General features: G+C 38.9%; 1 protein-coding gene across 3 annotated transcripts in view; it reads left to right on the forward strand.

Moving 5' to 3' along the window:
• Positions 1 to 23,988, forward strand: part of ctrip (E3 ubiquitin-protein ligase ctrip) — a 74,520-nt gene that overhangs the window by 13,350 nt on the left and 37,182 nt on the right. The window lies entirely within an intron of this gene.

Here is a 23,988-nt window from a genome sequence, read left to right on the forward strand (position 1 = left end):
ATACACGAAAAAAGTTGGGATCCCCTTGTTTATCTTGTTTATGTTGATACCTTAAGGTACTGTAACAAGTTTGGTAGCTCAAAGAATTGTTAATTTTTGGAACTACGGTATCAAATTAAACAAGGGGGTCCAATCTTATTTCGTGTAAAACAAATCAGAATACTTGGCATCGCTGCTTGTGGGAGCCAATCGAACATAACTCTTTTTTTCTTCAGATCAATATGGTGGAAATATTGCAAGCGTGACGATAATTACATCGAACAAAAATTAAAGCATTATAGGTGGTGATTTATCAATGCATTTCTGAATGCTATTTTTAAGTTTTTCACGATAAACAATATACTATTAGAACGTTTTTTACTGATGAAACGGTAATTTGGCAAATGCATTGCAGGTATGCGGGGTTTAAGTTGATCGATATTATTTTTAAATATTCCCTCACATTACGTATGAAATTGTTAAAAATGGCATTGATACTGCGTAGATTAAAATGTTTATGTGCAAAGGATTGAGCATTTGCTGTTAATTTACCTCGGTGAGTTTTAAGTGAGAAATCGTTAATCGTCGATTATTTACATTTTTGAGTTGGGCCCAAGGGGACAACTACCAGGGAAACCTGGAATTATCATAGAATTTCTATTTCAAAAGCCTTGAATAATCAGGGATGGGTTAAACATTAATTTCCATCGAGTTGATGAATGTGTCTCTATTTTTCAGTCCCAGCGTCTTTAAAGTCTATGATTTCGTATTTTTCGTTATCTTCGATATCTCAAAAAATCCTAGAATGTTCAAAACTTTTGTATTATCAGTCTTGAAATGTAAGTCCCAGACTCATAAAAAATATTCTAAAAAAATACACGTGTACAAACCATATATACTATATTTTTTGAAGTAATGAAATTGGGTTGTTAGCGGAATGGTTTTTATTAGTTAGGTAGGTTCCGATTCAACACATTGTAGTTTCATTTTTATACTTTTTTACCTAGGGGATGAGTACTTAAGGGGACTAGATTTTGATAAGTTCTTAGTGGGAATGACACTGATGAAGACTGCACATTGTAGTCGAAATACGTATCTGTCATGGATACCAAAATTAATTAAGTGGAATTAAATGGAAGATAACCTTTTTTGCTGTTCTTTATTTTTTTATTATTTATATTTTTTTTAGAACGTTCTATCATATGTTTGCGTAGAAACAATAAGAGTTCAAATATATGCATGATGTCCGACAGTCAAGCTGCTCTAAATGCTTTAAAATCGGCGACATGTACATCAACACTTGTCTGGGAGTGTGTTCAAACACTTCAAAAATTGTCTTGTCATAATCAAGTCAACTTATATTGGGTTCCTGGTCATTGCGGGATTGGCGGAAATGAATGAGCTGATGCACTATCGGATCTTCTTCGGTCAGAGCCCTTTTGTGGCCTATCGGCTGCAGCTCTTAGAATGGAGCTAAAAGCATGGGAATTTTCGTGGAGGAAAACTGGAAGTATGCTGCAATTGCTAGGCAGTCGAAGCAATTCATTAATCCAAACATTTCTGTGACCCACAAAATCCTGGAACTTTCTAAGAAAGATCTTAGCATATATACAGTGTCCGAGCCGTTATCACTTGAAGCTGATTGGAAAACTTCAAGATGATGTATGTCGCTTCTGTGGTAAAGAAAAGGATGACTCGGAACATATGCTATGCCACTGTCCGGCAATTTTCAATAAAAGACGTAAGTTCTTCGACAAGGGGCTGATAGAACCCTTTGACATTTTGGAGAACAACTCCCGGTACGGCAGTGCACTTTTTTTTCGAAGTGTAATGCCTTGCTGGGATAATGCTATTAGTCAAACAATGGCGATCACTCCTAATAATAGTGAGTGATACGGCAGCTTGATATCAGAAAAATGGTATCAGTGATGAAAACACCCGACAAGGATTAAAACATAGATACAGGCCGGACTCGATTATCCGGAGGCTCGATTAACCGGAGGCTCGATTATCCGGGGCTCGATTATCCGGAGAAAATGGCTCGATTATCCGGAGACATATTTTTTTACCTATCTTGCAAATTATTTTTCATAAACCGCTTGGGAAACCGACTTTCGATCCGAGGACGAGTAACATACATCGTTCGACTCAGTCTGACAAGATCGGGAAATGACTATATTTAAGTGTTTGTGTGCCTTTGTTACAAAATCCAGCGTTAAGGGGTTTTGGATTAACTTTGACCTGAAAGGAATCAAACATATCATGTGCCACAACAACATACAAAAACTGAATCTCATGATGGTCCGTTCACTAATTACGTCTCGTTTCAGGGGGGGGGGGGGGGTTAAGGGCAACCGAACAAAAATTTTGAAGATCCGTAAAAAAATGTACCAAAGGGCCTTTAACCCTCCGTTACTCGCGCTGTTGTACTTTGTACAACACACATGAGTTTTCCATTGCCATTTTGTTGCTGAGTTACCAATCGATCTGAAACCAGCGAGTATTCCTCAAAAAACTTGTTTTAATCTAAACAAGCTAAACTTTGATTAAACTAAAAAATGCGGATAATAGGGAAAATGTAAATGTAAATCGCGAAAACTGTGACCATACTACGTTGGATTTGACTTAATTGATTACAACATGGAATATATCAAGATTCTGGCAAGATAGAAAGTTACTGTCTCTGACAAAGTTGTTCAGGAGATCATAGCCTTGTCGCTGGTGGACAGTAGTTCAGAATTTTCTTACTACGTAGCGTTAGTATACATGTGAAATTCTCGCATGTGATATATCTCGAGATCCTGACCAGATAAAAAGTTACTGTCTTTCACAAAGTTTTTCAGGAGGTCAAAGCCTATTGCTTGGTGCTCAATAGTTCAGAATTTGCTCACTACGCGACGCTAGTATACACGTGAAATTCTTATATAAAATATCTCGAGTTCCCAACCAGATAGAAAGGTATTGTCTTCGGTCTAGTTGTTCAGGATGTCAAGGCTTTTTCACAAGTGGACAGTAGTTCAGAGTTTTATCACTTTGCGGCGCTACTATAGATGTGGAACTCTTGCATATAAAATATCTCTAGATCCTGACCAGATAGAAAGTAAATGTATTCGGCAAAGTTTTTCAGAAAGTCAAGATCTTTTTGTCACCCAATAGTTTAGAATTTTCTCACTATGCGGTGCTAGTATATACGTGCCTTTCTCCCATATTCAATAGCTCGAGATCTTGATCAGCTAGAAAGTTGCTGTCTTCGGCAAAGTTGTTTAGGGGGTCAAGACTTTTTGGCTGGTAAATAGTAGTTAATAATTTTCTCACCACGTGGAGTTAGTATACATGTACACTTATCCTGATCAGATAGGAAGTTGTTCAGGAGGTCAAGGTCTTTTGGCTGGTGGACAGTAGTTCAGAATTTTCTCACTTCATGATGCTAGTATACATCTGAAATTCTAGCATATAAAATATCTAACGTTCTTGACCAGATAGAAAGTTACTGTCTTGAACAATGACTTTGTTGTAGACAGTAACTTTCTATCTGGTCAGGATCTCGAAACAAACCACATGCGAGAATTTCACGTGTATTCTAGCGCTACGTCGTGAGAAAATTTTGAATTACTGTCCACTAGAGAAATCTATCTGATCAAAATCTCGAGATATCGAGAATTTTGCGTGTATACTAGCGCCACGTAGTGTGAAAATTCTGAACTATTGTGCACCAAGCAATAGGCATTGACCTCATGAACAACTTTTTCGAAGACAGTAATTTTCTACCTGTTCAGAATCTCGAGCATAACATACGCGATAATTGTACACGTTTACTAGCGCCATGTGATGCAAAATTTCTAGGCTACTGTCCACCAGCCAAAAAATCTTGACCCCCTGAACAAGTTTGCCGAAAACAGTAACATTCTATCGGCTAAGGATTTCGAGCTATTGTATATGCGAGAATTCCATGTGTATACTAGCACCGAGTAGGGAGAAAATTCTGAACAACTGTCCACCAACGAAAAGATCTTGACTTCCTGAAAAACTTTGCCAAAGACATTTATTCTTTATTTCGTTATCTAGTGATGTATCACATGCGAGAACATAACATGTATACGAGCACTACCTAGTGAGAAGATTTTAAACTACTGTTAATCAGCAAAAAAGCTATGATCTCCTGAACAGCTTTGCCTAAGACAGTAACTTTCTATCTGGTCAGGATCTCGAGATATTTTATATGAGAATTTCAAGTTTATACTAGCGCCGTGTAGTGAGAAAATTCTGAACTACTGTCCACCAGCCAAAACTACTTGACACCCTGAACAAGTTTGCCGAAGACAGTAACTTCTATCTGCTCAGGATCTCGAGCTATTGTATATGCGAAAATTGCATGTAGGGGAATTTACGTATTCTCGTCAATCTAAGCAGCGTCTGCGCTTCTACTAGCATTTTCTCAGCGTCACGCACATATTTGATGTGTCTGTTTGTTTACATTCATCTGCTGCTTGCTTCTCTATCCATTCCAATCGACAGAATTTTTCAAAACACTTTGAAAGCGTTTTTACAACGCTCCAAACTTCTCAGGTGAGTGTGACTATTGTCGGCAGCCTCTTTTTCTTCGGCAACCTTCCCATTAGAACTGCGTGTTAACCAGCTGTTCTATTATCGGCAACTCGAATTCAACCCCATTTTGTAGTGCGTATGCTTTATTTGAAGAAAAATGTAGCATTACTGGATTGCTTGATCGTTCAAATATAATCAGATTGAAGCTGAAAGGCTAAACAATCGTTTGGACACATTCAGGGAAGTGCGTTGATGGGAAAACATAGTGAAATTAACGTTTAAATTTTGGTTGCCGAAAACAGTCAATGGGTGCCGAAGCCAACATTTACCCTATATTTTAGCGCCAAGTAGTGAGAATTTTCTGAACTACTCCACCAACGAAAAGATCTGGACTTCCTGAAAAACTTTGCCGAAGACAGTAACTTTTTATATGGTAAGGATCTAGAAATATTTTATATATGCGAGAATTTTACATGTATACTAGTGCCGCGAAGTGAGAAAACACTGAACTACTGTCCACCAACGAAAAGGCCTTGACCTTCTGAACAACTTTGCCGAAGACAGTAATTTTCTATCTGGTCAGGATCTCGAGATTTTAATGTGTCTCATGATAGGTTATTATCCAAGTCCGATTCTGATCACTTTCCCGGGGCACCTGGAACTTGTCCGGAAGTGGCCAATGTGGTCCAAGGTACTTAATTTTTTCCACCATTGATCTGGTTATCGAATTTTGATATAATCTGATGTGTCGCATGATAGGTTATTATTCAAGTCTGGTTCTGGCCACTTTTCCGGAGGCACCCGGAACTTGCCCGGAAGTGGCCAATATGGTCCAAGGTACTTAATTTTTGCCATCATTGATCTTGATATTCAAGTCAAATTTAGCCTCATGGCCCATAAACGCCGGAACTTGTTCCGGCCATATCTACAAAACCAGTGGTCTGATTCCATAATCCTTCAAAAGCGTTCAATGGAACCACTAAAACATTAAATGAGACCACATAAGACTAAAAAAAAATTTTTTTTTTGATGGCTCGATTATCCGGAGGGCTCGATTATCCGGAGTGAAATTTTTTTCAAGACTCCGGATAATCGAGTCCGCCCTGTACTATAGATTTCATAGATAAGCGGAGGCACAAAAAGTTTGTTTGGTAACCATGAAAAATAAATAATCTTACTGGCGTCCGTGAAAAATGTTCATGCCATCATAGAGCTCTTACCGTGAAATAAATCGGTGTGTGTGTGTGCTCTTTGTCAGTCTGCAGATTTAACTAAATTTTTGATAATGTTATGAATTCTCAAACTCTGCGCTATGAATAATTGTTATTCTTCCACTTCGCTGTAATGTGAATGTTAGGGGAAGCGGGGGTAAAATGTGCATACGGAGTCAAATTAACAATTGACGATTTTAAGTGCCTTTTCATTTAAATATCAATCAATTCAACGCACAGGTCTTTCATCCAATGTACCTTTTACATTTCAATTAATTTACATTAATGAAATATACTCTTACTAGGAATTATTAGTTTTGAATTGTTGTTTGCTGGAAAAATCATTTTTACCACGGAAAACCTGTTTCTTTTTTTGCAATTGTTATAAAAACATTGCTTAATTGTCAGCAACATTTCTAGACCAACAATTGAAATAGGCGGAACAACCAAACGTAAACAATGGCTTTAAACACAAAATTCTAGAGAATTAAAACACTCCCACATAAACTAACAATGCCATTCAATAAAGGGAGTTTGCTCTATCAGATGATGGTATTAGATTGCTTGGATGTGCTTTGATTCTCGTGGAATTTGCGTTTAAAGCCATTGTTTACGTTTGGTTGTTCCGCCTATTTCAATTGTTGGTCTAGATTTATTCTTAGAAAATAAAAAGGAGCAGTATATATTTCATTTAATTGTACATACAAGTTTTGATTGACTTTCAATTTTCAAGAGGTTTCGTCATCGCAAATTCTCGTATTCATCGGAGATAAATAACATCGCCAATTCTAGATAGAGCTGGAATTAGGGCGTAACAGTAACAATGACTTCTCTCGATGATTTCTAGCAATTCAAGCCTCGCCTACATAAAGCAACATATCCATCGAGTGGGGGAAGTCTTCCCCTACTTGATGGTGATATCTATTTGCCAGGGAGAGCCATGGCCTTCAAGAAATCGTCGAGAGTAGTCATTGTTTACAAAAGCTGTTGCGCCCTAATTCCAGCTCTATCTAGAATTGAAAGAGACAATTCTTCAACCTAATCAGTTTTGGATTGTCTGAGAGGCAGTTTGGATTCCGGAAAGGGAGATCAACGGTGGATGCAATTAGGACAATGGTCGAGAAGGCGTCCAAACAGAAGCGAAGAGGAGATCGATATTGCACCGTGATAACGATCGACGTCAAGAATGCGTTCAACAGCCGTAGCTGAAAAGCCATTGCCAAATCACTGCATATAATGAGGGTCCCTACCCTGCCCTACCTCCCGGAAACTACCTTTGCAGGATTCTGAGGCTTCCAGAGCCTGGTTCTGGTCTACGAAACAGATATGGGACAGAGATCGATTAGGATCACAACGGGAGTTCCACAAGGCTCCATCCTTGGTCCAACGGACGCATTTGCCTCGAATCGCGTGTTGAAATACCTGGGAGTGATCGATGACCGGCTAAACTTCAACAGCCACGTCGAATATGTCTGTGAGAATGCTTGGAAGGCCATCAACACAATAGCTAGAATCATCCTGAACAACTCTATTCCTAGCAATATCAAGAGGCGTCTTCTGGCAAGATACTGAGGTATGTAGGTCCAGACTTGTTTGCAGCACTGGAAACGAAGCAGAACCAAAGGAAACTGAGCAGTACGTTCCGGCACATGGCCATGCGAGTCGTGAGTGTGTACAGAACCATCTCATCGGAAGCAGTATGCGCTATCCCTATCGGCATCACCCGGTGGAGGACAGTGAGTGCTACAGTCGGAGAGAAGCCGGTAGAGTACGGAAAGTGGTGAAAGCGGAGTCTTTGGCAAAGTGGCAATAGGAGTGGAACACGGTGGATAGCGGTAGATGGACACACTGATTCTTTCGACCTAGGTGAACAGAAAACACGGAGAAGTCAACCACCACCGGACGCAGTTCCTGTCTGGCCACGGCTGCCTCAGGAAATACGTGCATCGGTTCGGACACGCAGCATCACCCCTCTGTCCGGAGTGTGGCAACGTGGATGCGACGCCGGAGTATGTGGTCTTCGACTGTCCAAGGTGCGAGACAGTGCGAAGGGAGATATCGGTCCTTAACGTGGAGAATGTGGAGAGGAGGGCACTTGGAATGGAGAGAGGAGCAGCGATCTAGCAACGCCAGCTAGCACTGAGACTATGAGAAGTGCCAGCCCCCTCGAAGTAGTCGCTTCAGCGTGGTCCCGGGGAATCCAGGCAGAGGAGAGAGTAAGGAATGGGCTTTAGTGGAGCTACACTAGGCAACTAGTGGATACCACCCAGTGCCAACTTCAATACAGGTCTGGCTTTTTGACCCCCCCCCCCTCCCCCCTTTTCTCTGCTTTGACAGTTGATACATATTTCATTATCGTCAAAGGAAAATTAAGTTGCGGTGCCGGTGCCTACTACTGATTACCTCTCACCCCAGCAGGCATGGGTTCAATCCCAGTCGACGGCGCAGGGATGTTCTAAGGCATAACATCTCTGATCACGGGAAGTAAAACCGTTGGTCCCCGGGTCATGAGTTGATGGGTCGATAGGTAGGGTCCAGGTGTGGGAGCTGTCTCCCTGGCGTCGGTAGCATTGGTGTTCAGCGCGGAAAACAAATCATGGAAAATTAATTCAATAATTCTAATTATTTGATGGTTTCGAAGAGTTTTTACAAATAATAGGACAAGATGGGGTAAAACGCACCTTGGCGTTATATGACCAACAACGTTTTTTCTCGTACTATTAAAAGACTGCTTGATATAAACAGTTTCCCAGATGACTGTTCTGCAGCTCTTCTAGTGATTATGGGTGAAACTCCGTTAAATTTGTTTTGCAAAACACGTAAATAAGCGCTTATGGTAATATAGCACATTATTCTGTAATAGTTTTGATCATAAAAAAATGGGAAATTTTGTCAGCCTAAAATTTGAGAAGGGGCTGACAAAAACGAGAAAGCACTGTTATCAAATTATGATCTTACTAAATACCTACGTGCCAGGAAGGATCAAACATATATATTTTTATTCTGGAAGTGTAAATTTACTTCAGCTATCCATTTGATATGCGGATGCCAGGCTCGTTCCACAAAATCCATATGTAGCTCTCCCGTCGCGCGAACATTAAATAGGTAAAACTAGGATTGTAATATTAGGAGACTTAGGCTGTATTCCATTTGGTAAATTTTCGCTTAAATGTGACACTTCGATAATAAATTATAATTTATTTATTGTTTATCAGTCAACAGGTAAAATGTTTACCCCAATGACACTTGTTCTACAACTAAATACAAAACTAACAAATAACATAAATTAACATAAAACTGGTTTATAACTACGCCTTTTTGTTTCTCGTGACACGTTGAAATCGTACACATAATAACACCGGTTGAATACACGGGACGCTTCGCAAAGGTTCGTGTAAGCCATAATTAGTTCTTGCCGGACGGATGGTGATAAACGAGTGCGACCGAAGATTGCGACAACGTGTGCTGATGTCCAAGAAACTAAGAAGCGTAGGACTGTCAATGTTGCCTTGCAGAAGATCCCCAACAAAGCACGCTTTTGCCACGTTGCGTCTTGCTTCTAGTAATTCCAGATTTATAAGTAGACAACGGCTTTCATAACTGGGCAGGTTGAATGGATCTCTCCACCTAAGATGACGTAGAGCGAACCGGGCGCACAAGTGAGCAGTATAAAGCTTTTAGGCAGTAAACGTCCTTGAACTTTTTTGCAAAGCGAAATAAAAATCCTAGTTGCGATGAGGCTTTAGACACAACGTACGCGACGTGATCCTTGAAGGTTAATTTTGTATCAACCAGAATCCCCAGGTCCTTGACTGTCGAATCACGTTGTAGATTCACGCCTCCCAAAGCATAGCTAAAATGGAAGAGTGATTGCTTGCGGCCAAATGAAATAACCGAACATTTGGACACGTTCAGCGACATTCGATTAATATGGCACCATTCAGCGAAGGCTTCCAGTTGTTGTTGCAGAATAAACGCGTCTTGTGGTTGCTTAATCATGTAGTAAAGCTTCAGGTCATCGGCATACGAGAGTTTTAGGCATTTCAAGATGAAATTGACATCGTTCATATACAGCAAGAATATAAACGGCCCCAAGTGACTTCCTAGGGGAACACCGGACCAAACCGGAAAGGAGGACGAAACGTGGTCTCCAATTTTGACGGACATACTTCGACCGGTTAGGTAGGATCGAAGCCAGGAAAGCAAGTTACTGTTCATTCCCAGCTTGTCGAATTTAGCAACTGCGATTTGATGATTCATTTTATCAAACGTCGCAGATAAGTCTGTGTACATAGCGTCTACTTATTGACCATTTTCTATTTGGCGGATCGCGAACGAAGTGAAACAAGTCAAATTAGTTGTCGTCGAACGGTTAGGCATAAATCCGTGCTGATCAACCGAAATGTAATGTTCGAAAATCCCTCTGTTGTTGATCGTTCGATTTTCGAGAAGGTGTTTGTCAAAATTGATTCCTGGTCTGTCAGAAATAAGTCTGGTACAATAGCAGGTTTAATTGAAAATTGTGTATCTGTCAAATTTAAGTGAAAAATGGAACACAGCCTTAGAAAAGATACATCAATAAAACTGTTTCTACAAACTGACGGCACATACATATCGAGCGACTATTTCGTTTGACAGTTCCGATAGCAGGGCTGGTAGCAGGTCACTTTTTAGTTACTCATATTTAGATTTTGTTCAACTTCGTGATCTAGACATTTGTTTCAAGTCTTCAAAATTCATCCAGATGATAACATTTCATTTTTTTTCTCCATTGCCCTTAATCTCGAAAGAGTCATAAACTTATTGTCTGAGATGTCTGGTCTCAGCTGTTAACTTCGTGATCTTAAATTTTTTGCAAACTCAAGATGTCGAAAAATTGTCTAGGAAAGTTTTCAAGCTCTGAATATTTTTAAATTACAAGAATTTTGAAAAATATTTAAAGTCCGGTAGCATTAGTGCTTAGTATCTGTCCAAACATTGAAAAAAATCATGTTGCGGATTCTTGAGTTCTTTTCTCGGTCCATAAAATTGTACTTTTTACAAGTCCAGAATCACAAATTTCGTAGTCAAGATTTCAAAAAAATCTACAGTGTCCACTACAAAAAAAAAGTTGAAAATCGAGCGTTTTACTAAAGTTACTCAAACTTCATATGGGCTCAGCCAATAATGTCCAAAACTGAATCATGAATCAGTGCAAGTAGCAAGATTTAAAAAATCTATATATTCACAGTGTTTCAAACAATTCTCGCGTCACTTTTCAAATAGACCAATGTAACAAATGTGAACAAATCGAGTTAAGCGATACAAACTATTGCTCTTCTCTCATTGTATGCGATACAAAAACATCCATCCAAATTTACTTTCATTTATTTAAGATAATCATAGGTCAAAAACTGTCCAATGTACAATTTGAAATTATGGGTACATGTTTGTTACTTCGGTCATTCGGACTGCCTAACATGATTGGTGCTCATTTGCTAAAGGCGGGGCCAACCTAAAGTTAGGTACTCTACTCTGAAATCTGTGAAAGGGAATCTAGTATCATGTAGACAAAACGTCCAATGTAACACTCATTGATTATTTCATTGAGAAAAATCGTCCAATGTAACGTGTCCGATGTACAGGGCTGGTAGTGAGTCACTTTTTAGTGACTTGGTCAATTTTTTCAAGGCAGTCACTAAAAAGTCTCTTTTTTTAAGGTCAAGTCACTAAAGTCACTTTTTCTTGTAATCAGTCACTATTTTACTATTTTAGCGTGAATTTATTTCAAGGTTGATCATTATTTCCTTTGTGACGTTTAATCGCCTTTCTACAGGCTGCCTACTCATTTTAAATTTTCCTGAGTTTTCCAGGTTTTCCCAGAGCATTAACGGATAAATTCAAGGCTTATAATAAGAAAGCTTTTTTTTAAATGCGTTCAAAATATGCTTTTTCTGGAAGATCAACAGTAATTAACCCAAGCGTTTTAAAGACATGGCAATCAGTTTTAAAGAAACAAGTTTGTAATCACTGTTCACAGTTTAAAAAACGTACTTAATTTGAGTAAGTCCAAAAATCTAAAAACATTCAATGTCTTGTAGTTTCGTATTCCATGTACAAGTTCATGATATTGTAAATTTTCAAAGTGCCTGAATTAAGGAAAACATTAAATGATTTATTTCAAGTTCGTAATTAACTTTATGAAATATTAGAGATCTTCATTGCAGTCCCATTAACTTCACAATAATTGTAGGAACTTTGAAGAATTTCTGAGGAATGAAAGGAAATTTTGAGAATTTCAGTAAAGCTCCATACACAAACTGCGGGAACATAAGGGAAGTTAACATACTGAAATTATGGGGAACTTACTGGAAGCTTTAAGATCCTCAAATCGGTTCTTTTAACATTCTAAAATTTTCAGAAACTTTTATGAAGTTCCTAGAATTTCAGGGCATATCACAGATGTTAATCGAACTTGAGAAATATAGAAACGTTTAGGGGTATTGTGCAAATTTTTAAGAAGTTCTAAGCACCTCAGAAAAGCTAGATCTAGAGATCTTTGGGGAATTTAAGATCTTGAGAGCATGACTTTAGTTCAGACTTTTTAGAGCAGTTTAAATATCTATAATCGTAAATTTAGGAAAATGTAGAACCCTTAAGATGTTCCGAGAATTTCAGGGAAGTACAGAGACCATCAGATAATTTATGAAAACTTCATAAATATTTCAGGAACTTCACAGAAGTCCAAAGAATTTCAGGGAAATTTATCTTTAATAGAATTGAGAGCTTTAGGGAAGCTTCGAGAACATCAAGACAGATCAGAGAATCAAAGGGCAGTTCAAATAATTTAAAGAAAATTGTAGAAACCTTAAAGAAGTTCCGGAAACTTCAACAAAGCTCCGATAGAACTTCTGGAACGTGATAAAAAGAGAGTATTTTAAGGGTGTTATATCATGGAAATATCAAGAACTTATAAAAAATACGAAAGTTTAGCTTAGTTGATTAGAGAATATCAACAAAGTTCCATTCATTTAAAAAAAATGCGAGAACTATTTTAGCAAGCAGCGATAAATATCTTCAAGAAATTCCAGAGAACTTAGAATTTAGATGGTTTCATAATATTCAGCAAAGTTTCGAGTACTTCGAGGACGATCAAATAGCTTCAGAATAATCCCATTAGCTTAAGCAAATTTGTAGCGACTTACAAGGAATTCCTGGGAATTATGGGGTGTTCCAAGAATTCTATGATTGATCTAAAAATGTCAGGGAATTTTAAATATATAATATATATCAGAAAATTTGCCGGACAAACAAATTTCGAGAACTTCAGGTAAGCATAGTTCAGGGAAAATAAGTGAGGGTTTTTAATGGTTAGAATACTTAAGGAAAATTGTCCAAACTTCAAGGTAAATCAATTAATTTCAGTAAAGTTGTGAGTTGTTAAAAAATACTCATAAATTCAGGGCAACCTAGAGAACTTTAAAGAAATTCGTTTAGGCTGTTTTAATAACACCCGGAAAGTTTGAACTATTGAAGAAGTTTTAATTTAGTGTCTATAATTTAATGGAAGTTTCATGAACTTCAGAAAAATCATGAGAATTTAAGTGAAAATCATAAAACTATACTAATTATTTCATTCTAATTCCATGAAAATTGCGGGAGCACAAAAGTTCCAGAAATTTAAAAAAAAAATTCGCAAACTTCGCATAAGGTCAGTGGTATTCAGAAACATTTCGAGAACTTCATAGGAAAAATTTGGGAAGTTCTCAGAATAGTCCATTTCATATTTAACGGAAATTTCAATGAAGCTATCCTTCGAATTCAATTTTCTTTTAGTTTTTAGCGGAATTATCTTGAAATTTACCACAATAAGACACCCTTTGGAAAGATTATCAGAATATTCATTGAATTCATTTCAGATTTCCTTTTGAATCTCACTCCTTCCCTTGGAATTCTACTCACATTGAAAGTCTCCTAAGAATTCATTGGCATTTCTACTCACAATTTCCTTAGATTTCTTCTCATAATTTGTTTGGAAAACGCTCCTGAATTTATTTCCAAATTCCTTTGAAGATGTCCTGGAGTTATTCTCAGATTTAATTGTAATCCTTCTTTTAGTATTTTCAAAACTCCGAATTTGTTTTCTCCCACACACTTTATGAAATTATTCTCAGATTGCCCTTGGAATTTTCCTTTGAAGTTCACAAAAGTTGTGCTCCTCAGAAATTCCTTAGAGTTTTCAATAAAATTTATTTTTAATTCAATTCAGGGTCACTTTTCAGTCACTATTTTTACAACTAACAGTCACTATTTAGTCACTTATTTCTTCAACATGGTCACTAAAATCACTATTTTTGACCGCAGTGATGGCTACCAACCCTGGATGTACAACTTGACTTGTCAAAACGTCCTATGTGGTTTTTTTTATATATTGTAGCATGAAATTCAAAGTAAAATTGTGATTTAACCGTTTCTAATGAATTTTCAACGTTATTATTCACTGACTACATCAAACGTGGTATTGCAAAATGTATTGTTTCTAAACAGTTAAAATAATAATCTGTCGAACTTCAACTTCGATTTTCTCAAAATGGTGGATATGTTACATTGGTCTATTTGAAAAGTGACGCGAGAATTGTCCATTGTCACGCCTTAATTTTGAGATACACTGTATGTCCAAGATCATGGAATGATTTGTATGTTTCAGATGCATTTCAATATTTCTAGGGCTGAAAATTACATCATATCGAAAATTATTCCAGTTCACGCAACTTTCTTAATTTGTTTGTCTTAGAAAACCGTCTTGTCTTAGAAAGCGAAAAAAAATGTAAAGTATTTCTAAAATTAATCCCAGAATAACTTTTATTTTCAAGATCGAGATTTCAAATCCTAACCGCAGGTAAAATTGTCTCAATGTCCGTGACGATCTTTCCAAGTGGGAAAATCTTGGACAATTTTCCTCGTTCCAGAATAATGAGACTTTTTCTAATACTGAGATCTAGAAAAGTTGTCTTGGTTCCAGAGTTATGAAAAATTGTCAAAGTTTGTCCAGGTCCGAATCTTAGAATATTTTTCTCTGCGCCTCAATTTTCTTGAAAACATAGTACCTAAAAAAATCGCACCTCAGTAACGACATCTTTCGAGATTCTCGCGGAAAACAAGCTTAGCGAGCTAGAGAGGGTCTAGTACAAGAGAGGAGCGGACTGGTTGATTCTGAGCCAATCAAGCAGCGCCTATCTTCATGCATTGGCAGTGTTGCTAGAAATCACCTAAGCATAGGTTGCCAAGGCAGTTTGTTTTTATTCCGCTCCTCTCTTATACTAGACCCTCTCTACTTGCTAAGTCACAAACAATGTTGCATGCAAGATAAACAGAATATATAGAAACGTGAAAGTGATCCGATGCCAGCGCTACGGTGAATAGTTCGCGGAAATTATAATATTCAAACGGTGATCCAGAATGAAGAGGTACTTCTGTTTGTCTGTGTTTCTATGTTCAAAGCTTGGAGTTTGACCATTCAGGTACCAGGTAGAAGAAACACTAGCGTCGAGGACCATCTGTTTCCTAGAGAAAACAACCGGAACTGAAGAGATCTGCCTCCTCAGAGAGGGGAACAGACTTCTTGAGACCCTGGCCCATCAGAAACTCCCCCCAGTGTCAGAAGTCCACTGGAACGGAGCCAGGAGATGGGAGGTCCCTCCACTTTGCGTCGATCTCTCTGTACGTCGCCAAAATCCTAGGGACTAAGTATCACGACTACTATCACCGATACACGGACGGCTCTAAAGCTAGAGGAAAAGTCGGATTTGGAATCGCAGACCCTACTGAGAGCCATTTTTTCCGGCTCCCTGACCAATGCTCCGTTTTCTCCGCGGAAAGTGCGGCCATTCTCCACGCTGTTACTATAAGCGCCAACAAACCCATTTGCATCTTGTCAGACTCGGCCAGTGCCCTTTCTGCCCTAGAATCCCAGTTCCCAAGGCATCCAGGGGATCCAAGAACTATCACCACCCAATACAATTTTCCTCTGGGTACCGGGTCACTGCGACATTAGAGGTAATTGTGAAGCAGATCATCTGGCAACTACCGGCCGCTCTGGCCGACTGTTCAGTAAAGAGGTGCCTGGTCCCGACATTAAGCGATGGGTCAGGTTCATTATCCGCAACGCCTGGAACCTTGAGTGGGCTTCCACAAGGCAATACTCGGAAGGTGAAAGGAGAGACTTTCAAATGACAGGACACCCCAAGTCGACAAGACCAGATTATCTTGTCTCGTCACCGTTCCGGGCACACACGTGCAACTCACAACAAGGGCTGCTCCTCCAATTTCCGGAAAACTTGTGACACTTGCAACCTTACCATAACAGTGGAACACATTTTGGTAGATTGCCCAGTGTTCAGCAATTTAAGAAGTTTCTACGGTATACCAAATAGCATAAGGAACGCCCTATCGAATGACCCATCAACCGAAGCAGCAGTCATCTGCTTTATTAAAGACGCCAATCTTTATGAAAGTATTTAAGCCCAAGGACTGACACGACCACAACCCGCTATCGACACTGACTACCGACTACGACAAATTACTTCTACCTAAACTACGCCAGCAACTGTGACACTACTCAGCTATTATATGTGTACTATTGTTTGAACCTGAACTCCGAACTCTGAAAAAAAAACTCTGTATTAGGGAAATCTCCTTCCGAGGCCCACTTTCTAGTCGGGGACCCTCTTCTGGGGTTGGCAGAGATGAACCAGCCGATAGCTGAAAGTCTCTTTAATAAAGAAAGATAAGATAGATTCTATGTTCAATCTTTCACATCCCGATATTCGTTCTAAATCTAAAATAAACTTAGCACGATCTAAATCTAAAATAAACCTAGCAAATCGAGGTAGAAAAATTGGGTGATGAAATTGGGGTTAAGAAGGAACCTCGCTCTTGCTCATTCAATCAATACTGATTTTTCGGGGACAAATTTGTGGGATCCCTTAACCCAGGCTTGCCCAACCTTTTTAAATGGCTGTATCCTATGTTCGATGAAAATGTTTCAAGCTGAAATTTGTCCATTTCTAATTCATTCTGGACTAAAATTTATAATGATGAATAAAATTGGACTAGCATGATCCCTGAGACCACGTCCGGCCTGCTTTAACCATTTGTTTTATTTTAAAGAAAATTAAAAAATGCTCATGATGGATTGAGTCTTTAAAATTTCTCGACGTGAACTCGCTATTAACGGAAAATTGGAACCATATCTTTCCGATCAATAAATGTCATTATTGGTCATTTTTTTTTAATTGTTCAAAAGTCACTATGTGGTCACTAAAGTCATTGCTATTATATGCAATACCCACTACCAGCCCTACGGTAGTAGAGTCACCACGTTAAACTTAGTTCATACAACATGATCCTATGGTTAAACGTTAGATTGACAAAAGAAAGGCTCGTTCGATTCATATCGTCATCAAAAATTACCATTTGCTCAATTTCAATCAACTTCTATGCACAATTTTCACTCTGTCGTACCATAAAGGATCTATCAATTAATCATGTTTTGTTGTCTTTGACATCATCCACATCCAGAGGGCCAGTCACTTTCGAATGTATGGGAATGGTAGGAAACCATTTGGAAATGCATGAAAATTTTCAATTTTTATTCATTATCGTCTTTATGGGCAGTTTTAGATGCATGAAAATTGCACGAGTACATTACACTCGTTTATTTGTTTCCTTCTGTGAAAGCATATTTAGTCACAAATCGTGGATTTTCTGATATTCTCCATACTGCAAAAATGATTTTCCTACCACTGAAGAGGCGACATCTCTCGGATCTTCAGTATAGCTACTACTCAAATCATATAATTAATTCTGGACTTTCATCACTTTCTCTAGCATACATCTGGTATTGACATTAATTAAATATAGATGATCTACGATTCCCTCAAGGAAGCCAATAGTTTCAGGAACTGTATTGGAATTGCTGCTGAAGTAACGTCAAAAATTTGCAAGATTCTCATAGGAATTATGTGGTCTTGTGAAATAGTAAGAATTATATTGCAGGCTATCTATAAACTACTTCGACAGTTCATGGAATATTTCATCATTCCTCTGCCTAAATCGTAATCCCTACGTGGACACTCGCTACATACATACAACGTACCTACATGCTTCACATCCACGTTCAGTCCCGTGCGCTGATTCATGGTCAGCAGAATTTCGCCAACGTGCTCAGAGCTCGCTCCACTCAAATCACACTGGTTCGTTTGGGATGAGCGAACAAACTGTACTTCTCTACAAAAATTTCCTGTGTGTATTCAGCATCGTTTGGTAGCCTGGTTAGTCATTTTGATAGTGGTGGAGGAGACTAACATAAAAAATAATGTTTAAAGTTAGGACTTACACGGTAAGAAAAAAGTACCCAACGGCCAGTTCACTGTTCCCTACTTTTGACTAGTTTGTCTCCTTTTCTCCTTCTAATGTTGTCAAAAACGGAGGAGCAACACCACCCAACAGGGGCAGTAAAGTTTGGGAACCCATATTTACCTACTTTTGGGTACAACTAACTTACTTCTGGGTAGAAAGCGAATGGAAAATTCCATACAGATTGCACGCAAGTAAATGAAAACCACTTTGACCCGCTTTACCTACTTTTGGGTTCCTGCACTATAGTGCCGAGATGAGTGAAAAGAACTTAGTTTTGGGTATTTTTTTCTTATCGTGTGGGGTTGAAACGATGACGACGACTGAACTGACGGAGAAAAACGACACTCGCTAGTCAGTTGGAAGGAAACCTAAAACTCACAGAGCTAACTCAGCTCTCTTGGACTTTGCTTCCCGTGATAATCCCTTCGATTTTTCTCTTATTTCCAACACGGCTGTTGTGTCGAGTAGAGGAGGTGTGCTTATGTGGGACTGGGAAAAATACGACAGTGAAATCAGTTTGACCACAAGCAAACCACCTTATGCTGGTTCGTTCTTGTACCCCTATAATATTTACATTAAAACGTTACACCGTCGTCGTCTTCAACATGGCCATAGCATACAAACCAAAGTAAACTGGTGCTACCACTGGTTCTGTTTCTGTAAGTGTGTGTGTGTTGTAGATCGTGTTCCCTTGAGCCCGGGGTCATATGCGGCCCGCTCTATTGTCTCTATTGACTCCACTTTCGATATGGTTTGTGGTTGCGGTGGCCTTCGTCGCGATAAGTGGGTTGCGCGAAGCATAATTAGCATAATATGCTGCTCGCTTTCTCAGCAGGCAAAAGCAGCAGCAGCGCCCCCTCGTTTTTCCTTTATACAGCCACACATCAGTAGGTTTTAGCCGTACCTATTAGGAAAAGTCGGACTACTTTGAGCTCCCCTGTCCATATTCGACTACTAGATAGGTTCGGTATAATGCAATGCATCCTTCCGGCCAGGCATAAGGTTGGCACTGAATATGCCATTTTTACTTCATTGCAACCCAATCGCACCGTTGTTGTTTTATTGGATATGCACATCGAGAGCATAATGAAGATATGGTTGTATCTGTGGTGTTGTGCGGTGCATATAAACAACATACATGACTTAAGAGATGCTACAGAGCTGTGTATTCTTATGTCCCGTGTTCTGAATTCGCCCGTTTTGAGTGTGCTGCCTGCGGTTCGTGTTCGTGTACTCAATTCTGCGTGAAATCAGCGACAGACGGTTGAATCACCGAACTATGGTGCAAGGTCGGGACCATCGGGATCGATGAACCCCATTTCCGTTGTTTGTCTTTTGGATCATTTTTCAGAAAAAAAAAACAATTGATAAAATTAAGTTGTGGATTATGATTTCCGAACTGAGTCCCACAGACGCAACTTCACCTACTGTGAGCTGCTGTTTGTGGGAGATAGGGGACATTACAAGCGAGCGAGCGAAATCGCAGTGCATTTTATCAATGTTGTGCTGCGGTGGGACAGTGCTCGTTGATGTCATGAAGAAGGGGCGAACGAAATGGAGTAACCAGCGAACGACTCTTGGTCGTTCTTTTCCTACACCGTACATTATAGGGTTAGTGACCCTTCGACAGGATGATGTGCTCGGGGTGTGTCATGCTCGGTCAGATTGAAATGGTTTCCGGCTGCTGGTGTTGTCTTTGAGTTCGGGTAGAAAAGAGCTTTTATGTTTTGCCTGCATTCTTATAGGTATGTTATGCATCTTCCTGCAATTAAGAATGCAATTAATGCGATTCTTACTTTATGTTCTGCGACAGTTGTCCTTCCTATGTATTATGAGCCGAATAGAACTTACGTTGATTTTAAATTATTATGATGTCTACATCATCATTGAAAGCCAATATTGAATGTATCTAGAGTTGAATAATGTTAGATTATTCGCTCTAATGTTTTATTTTATTTCAAATCATTTTCCTATTGTATCTTTTAAACAAGGTATAGAATGTTCTAAGCTGTATAGAAATGACCAAGTGGTTGTAATTGAATATATCAAGCGAACTACTTAGTTGAAATGTACTTTGAGCCTTAGGCAAAAATATTCCCTGCAACTGAAGATGGCATTTTACAAGTGTCCTCCAGAATAACTTTTGTAGCCGGGAAATAATTGAGATGTAGGGGAAATGGATCTAAGATTGGGCAATCGCTAAAAATCTATTTCTTATTATAACTTTCATAAACTTATCAGTTTTATGAACGCCATTGAAGGTGCATGCGCTCGTCCGAAACTCACTGGACGCCTCCAAAATGCTACGAATCCTTCAAAGTATTTTTAACTGCTGAGTAGTTCCAGATTTAAAAAAAAAATCAGACTCGCCTTCCTCTGAGGTAAAAGTGTTTGTTATGAACAATTATTCACATTTGTGCTCAAATTTGGTCATTACGAATCTTGCAAAAAAAAATTCAAATTGTGCCTTTAATATTTTTCAATAAATTATAGCACGCAAACGTCACTTCTAATCGAAATGACGTCTAGGACAATGTTAGGCAGAACTACCTATGTTTGAAATAATGTTATGTCACCAGTCGTGTAAACTTTTATGTAGGTGGTGGTACATGTTACACATCAGAGATGCGTAAATCAAAACGACCAGGCCTACTGTGCAGCATATAAGGGGCAAGATGAATCAGAAACATCGGGACTGATTAAATCCAAGATTTAAATAGTAAGTCACTCCTGCCACATTGTGTCTGTGGTTATTGTGTTTTTGGGTGTCAGAAGCAGTGCTGATAAAAATCCTTTCTTCTACACTCAATTTAGCCGAAAATGAAGAAAACCTTAACAGATAGACCAACTACCTGCATGAATTTGAATTTTGATATATACAAATTCCCTTGATCTAGGCAACCTCTGAGTATCAAAAATAACATTTGTTTTTCTTCATTCGTGGCTGGATTCTCATTATCGCCTCTGTTGTTGTAAATATTGATATTCGTCTTCATCTTGGTCGGGATGATATTGAGGATTAAATGCAAAACGATTATTTTCATTTTAAACAAATATAGCGCTGAAGAACGTGGTTTTTAGACATCAGTCGACGGCAAATTATTGCCTCAAGCTGAACTGATGATAATATCGATGATTTAGGCAGTGTGGTCGACAATATTCAAAATAATAATTTTGCCCAAAATGTCGTTGATTATTTTGCTTTTGAGGATCACTTCTGATTTTGACAATTTTGGGTTTGATAATCGAGCACTGGTGAATATCAACAAACGCGTATTCGTTGATGTATAATAAACTCAGTTGTTCATTTCGCTCGTTTCCTAACTACGAAGATGTTCAAAACAAACGCAATTCATCGACACTGGGTTGAAGCGATACTCCTTGCATGTGATGGTAAATGATAAAAACAGACACTGGTCAGAAGGTTTTTCTGAGTGTTTCTTCGTGTCGACCGAGCTGTCAAAACTTCAACCGAAAAAAAATATGCTAACTGGCAACCATATCCTCGACCAGTGGCGTCGCGTAACCTCACTTTTTACCTGTTCAACAGCTTTGAAAACGTTATTTAGGGTCATTTTAACATTCAAATAAGTTTCAAAAGGCACAGGGTCTTATAATTTCACTGATTTATATTAATTGATACCAATATTGTTTTATTTGATTACGTTTTGAAAGTTGCTGATCAGGTAGATTGAGGTTAGGGCGACGCCACTGTCCTCGACCATAACAAAGGTTAATGGGTAACAATTTCGATTGGAACGAGCTAGGTAGGAAACTGGTTTCTGAAGCCTCCTTCAGATACTACTCTCGGACGGTTGACCATATCCTGGCTGGGCAGGGACAAGCAGCACAGAAACAGGAGGATAATAAGACTGGAGCACAATGGCTGGAAATTGTTTGGAAAGGAGGTGATGATCACATCAAACTCTAACATCAGAGAAACAAAGGAATTCGTACGTAGATCGCCTGCATGTTGGGAAGATCACGGGTTCCCAATACATCTCTTACTTCACGGAAGGGTTGTCTACCTCATTCCTCTAGGGTATCCAACAGTTGTGCTCTGGAGCCGGGCAATGCCAAACTGCATGATCGATGTCATCATAACCGGTTCTGCACCTACATGTATTGCTGTCAACGAGGTTTATTCTGTAGAGATGTGCGTCTAGCGAGTAGCGGTTGGACATAAGTCTTGACATCACGCGAATGAATCCCCGACTTACATCCAGACCTTTGAACCACGCTCTCGAAGAAACATTTGGAGTAATGGAATGTAACCACCCGCCCAAGAGAATTACTTGTCCAATCGTTTTGCCAATCATGTGGAATTCTTCTATCATAAATCTCGCCTTGTTGTGCACCCACCTTTGCGAGAGAGTCTGCCTTCTCATTGCCTGGGATTGAGTAATGTGAGGGAACCCATACACAGGTCCAGAACACTCATCTGCTCCCTTACCTTTGAAAGGAAATAAGATGAGTGCCTACCTTGTTTCATCGACCGAATAGCCTCGATCGATCTGAGACTATCCGAGAAGATGAAGTAATGGTCTGTGGGCATGTCGGAAATCATCCCCAATGCGAAGTTGATTGCTGCTAGCTCAGCAACATAAACGGAACAAGGTTCCTGAAGTTTCCGAAAGGCGGTTGAGTATTCATTGAAGACGCCGAAGCCAGTGGATCCATCCGTAAAAAATCTTCTATTGCAATTGACTTGTTGGAACTTTTCAGCAAAAAATACGGGGAATTGAGTTGATATAGTCGAAGTTGATCTGGAACTCCTTGAATTGCCTGTTTCATGGAGAGATCATAGTCAATGGGGGAACTGTAGTTAGTAAAGCGTACGCGAGGGGGGCTATAGCACGGAAGGTTTATATCCGATGACATATAATTAAGATAGATTCGCATGAATCTAGACTGGATGCTCAATTCGAGCATTTCTTCGAAGTTTTCAATCACAAGGTTGTTACTGATACTACATTGATTCGATATTCTTAATGAGAGCTAATCGAAATGACGTCAGGGACTATGTTAGGCAGAACTACCTATGTTTGAAATAATGGTATGTCAGCAATCGTGTAAACTTATATGTAGGTGGTGGAACATGTTACGCATCAGAGAAAACGACCAGACCTACTGTGCAGCTTTTAAGGGGCAAGATGATTCAGAAACATCGGGACTTTTTTTTAAATCTTTATTTTAGAGATTTTAGCCGATGGCTAGTTCATCTATTAAACATCGGGACTGATTAAATCGAAGATTTAAACACGATGGGGCTTATTACGGATGTCACCTCACGGTGAAAACTTGTCACTTGTCGTCACGGTGAAGTGATTCCCATTTGATTTGTAATACAATCACGGCTCTTATTATGAGTATCACTTCCTTATCACCGTGTAGTGACACCCGTAATAAGGCCCGAAATTAATCAACAGGAGAAGTCAAGAAAAAGTTTGCAAAAGCTCACAATGACTCGTAAACATTTCCTTTGGTGAGCTTCGTAAAATTTTTCGCGAAATTTTCCCACACTGCACAGTAATATAACAAAAATACATTCAAATATAAATTAAAGCAAAGATCTCGCGCAAATTCATAATTTTGTACTCATTGAATATTTTGAACTGAAATTCCAAGCCTTCTTCGAAATGTGTTTCCATTTTATAATAGGGTAGAGAACTACTTTGGCCTAATCGCCCATTTTGGGCCTATGGAGCAGAACATTTCAAATAAATCCATGATTTCAGAGTTAACAAGTCAATTATGCGTTTGGTACGATTAGTTAATAAGCTACCAAACAAATTCAATGAGAACGTGTGATATGAAGGTGTGCACCCATTATTCCCAAAAAAAAACAAAAGAG

This window comes from Ochlerotatus camptorhynchus, unplaced genomic scaffold (genome assembly GCF_037179485.1).
Source record: "Ochlerotatus camptorhynchus isolate MF236.1 unplaced genomic scaffold, CSIRO-AGI_Acam_v1.1 ptg000493l, whole genome shotgun sequence".
Taxonomy (NCBI): Eukaryota; Metazoa; Arthropoda; class Insecta; order Diptera; family Culicidae; genus Ochlerotatus; species Ochlerotatus camptorhynchus.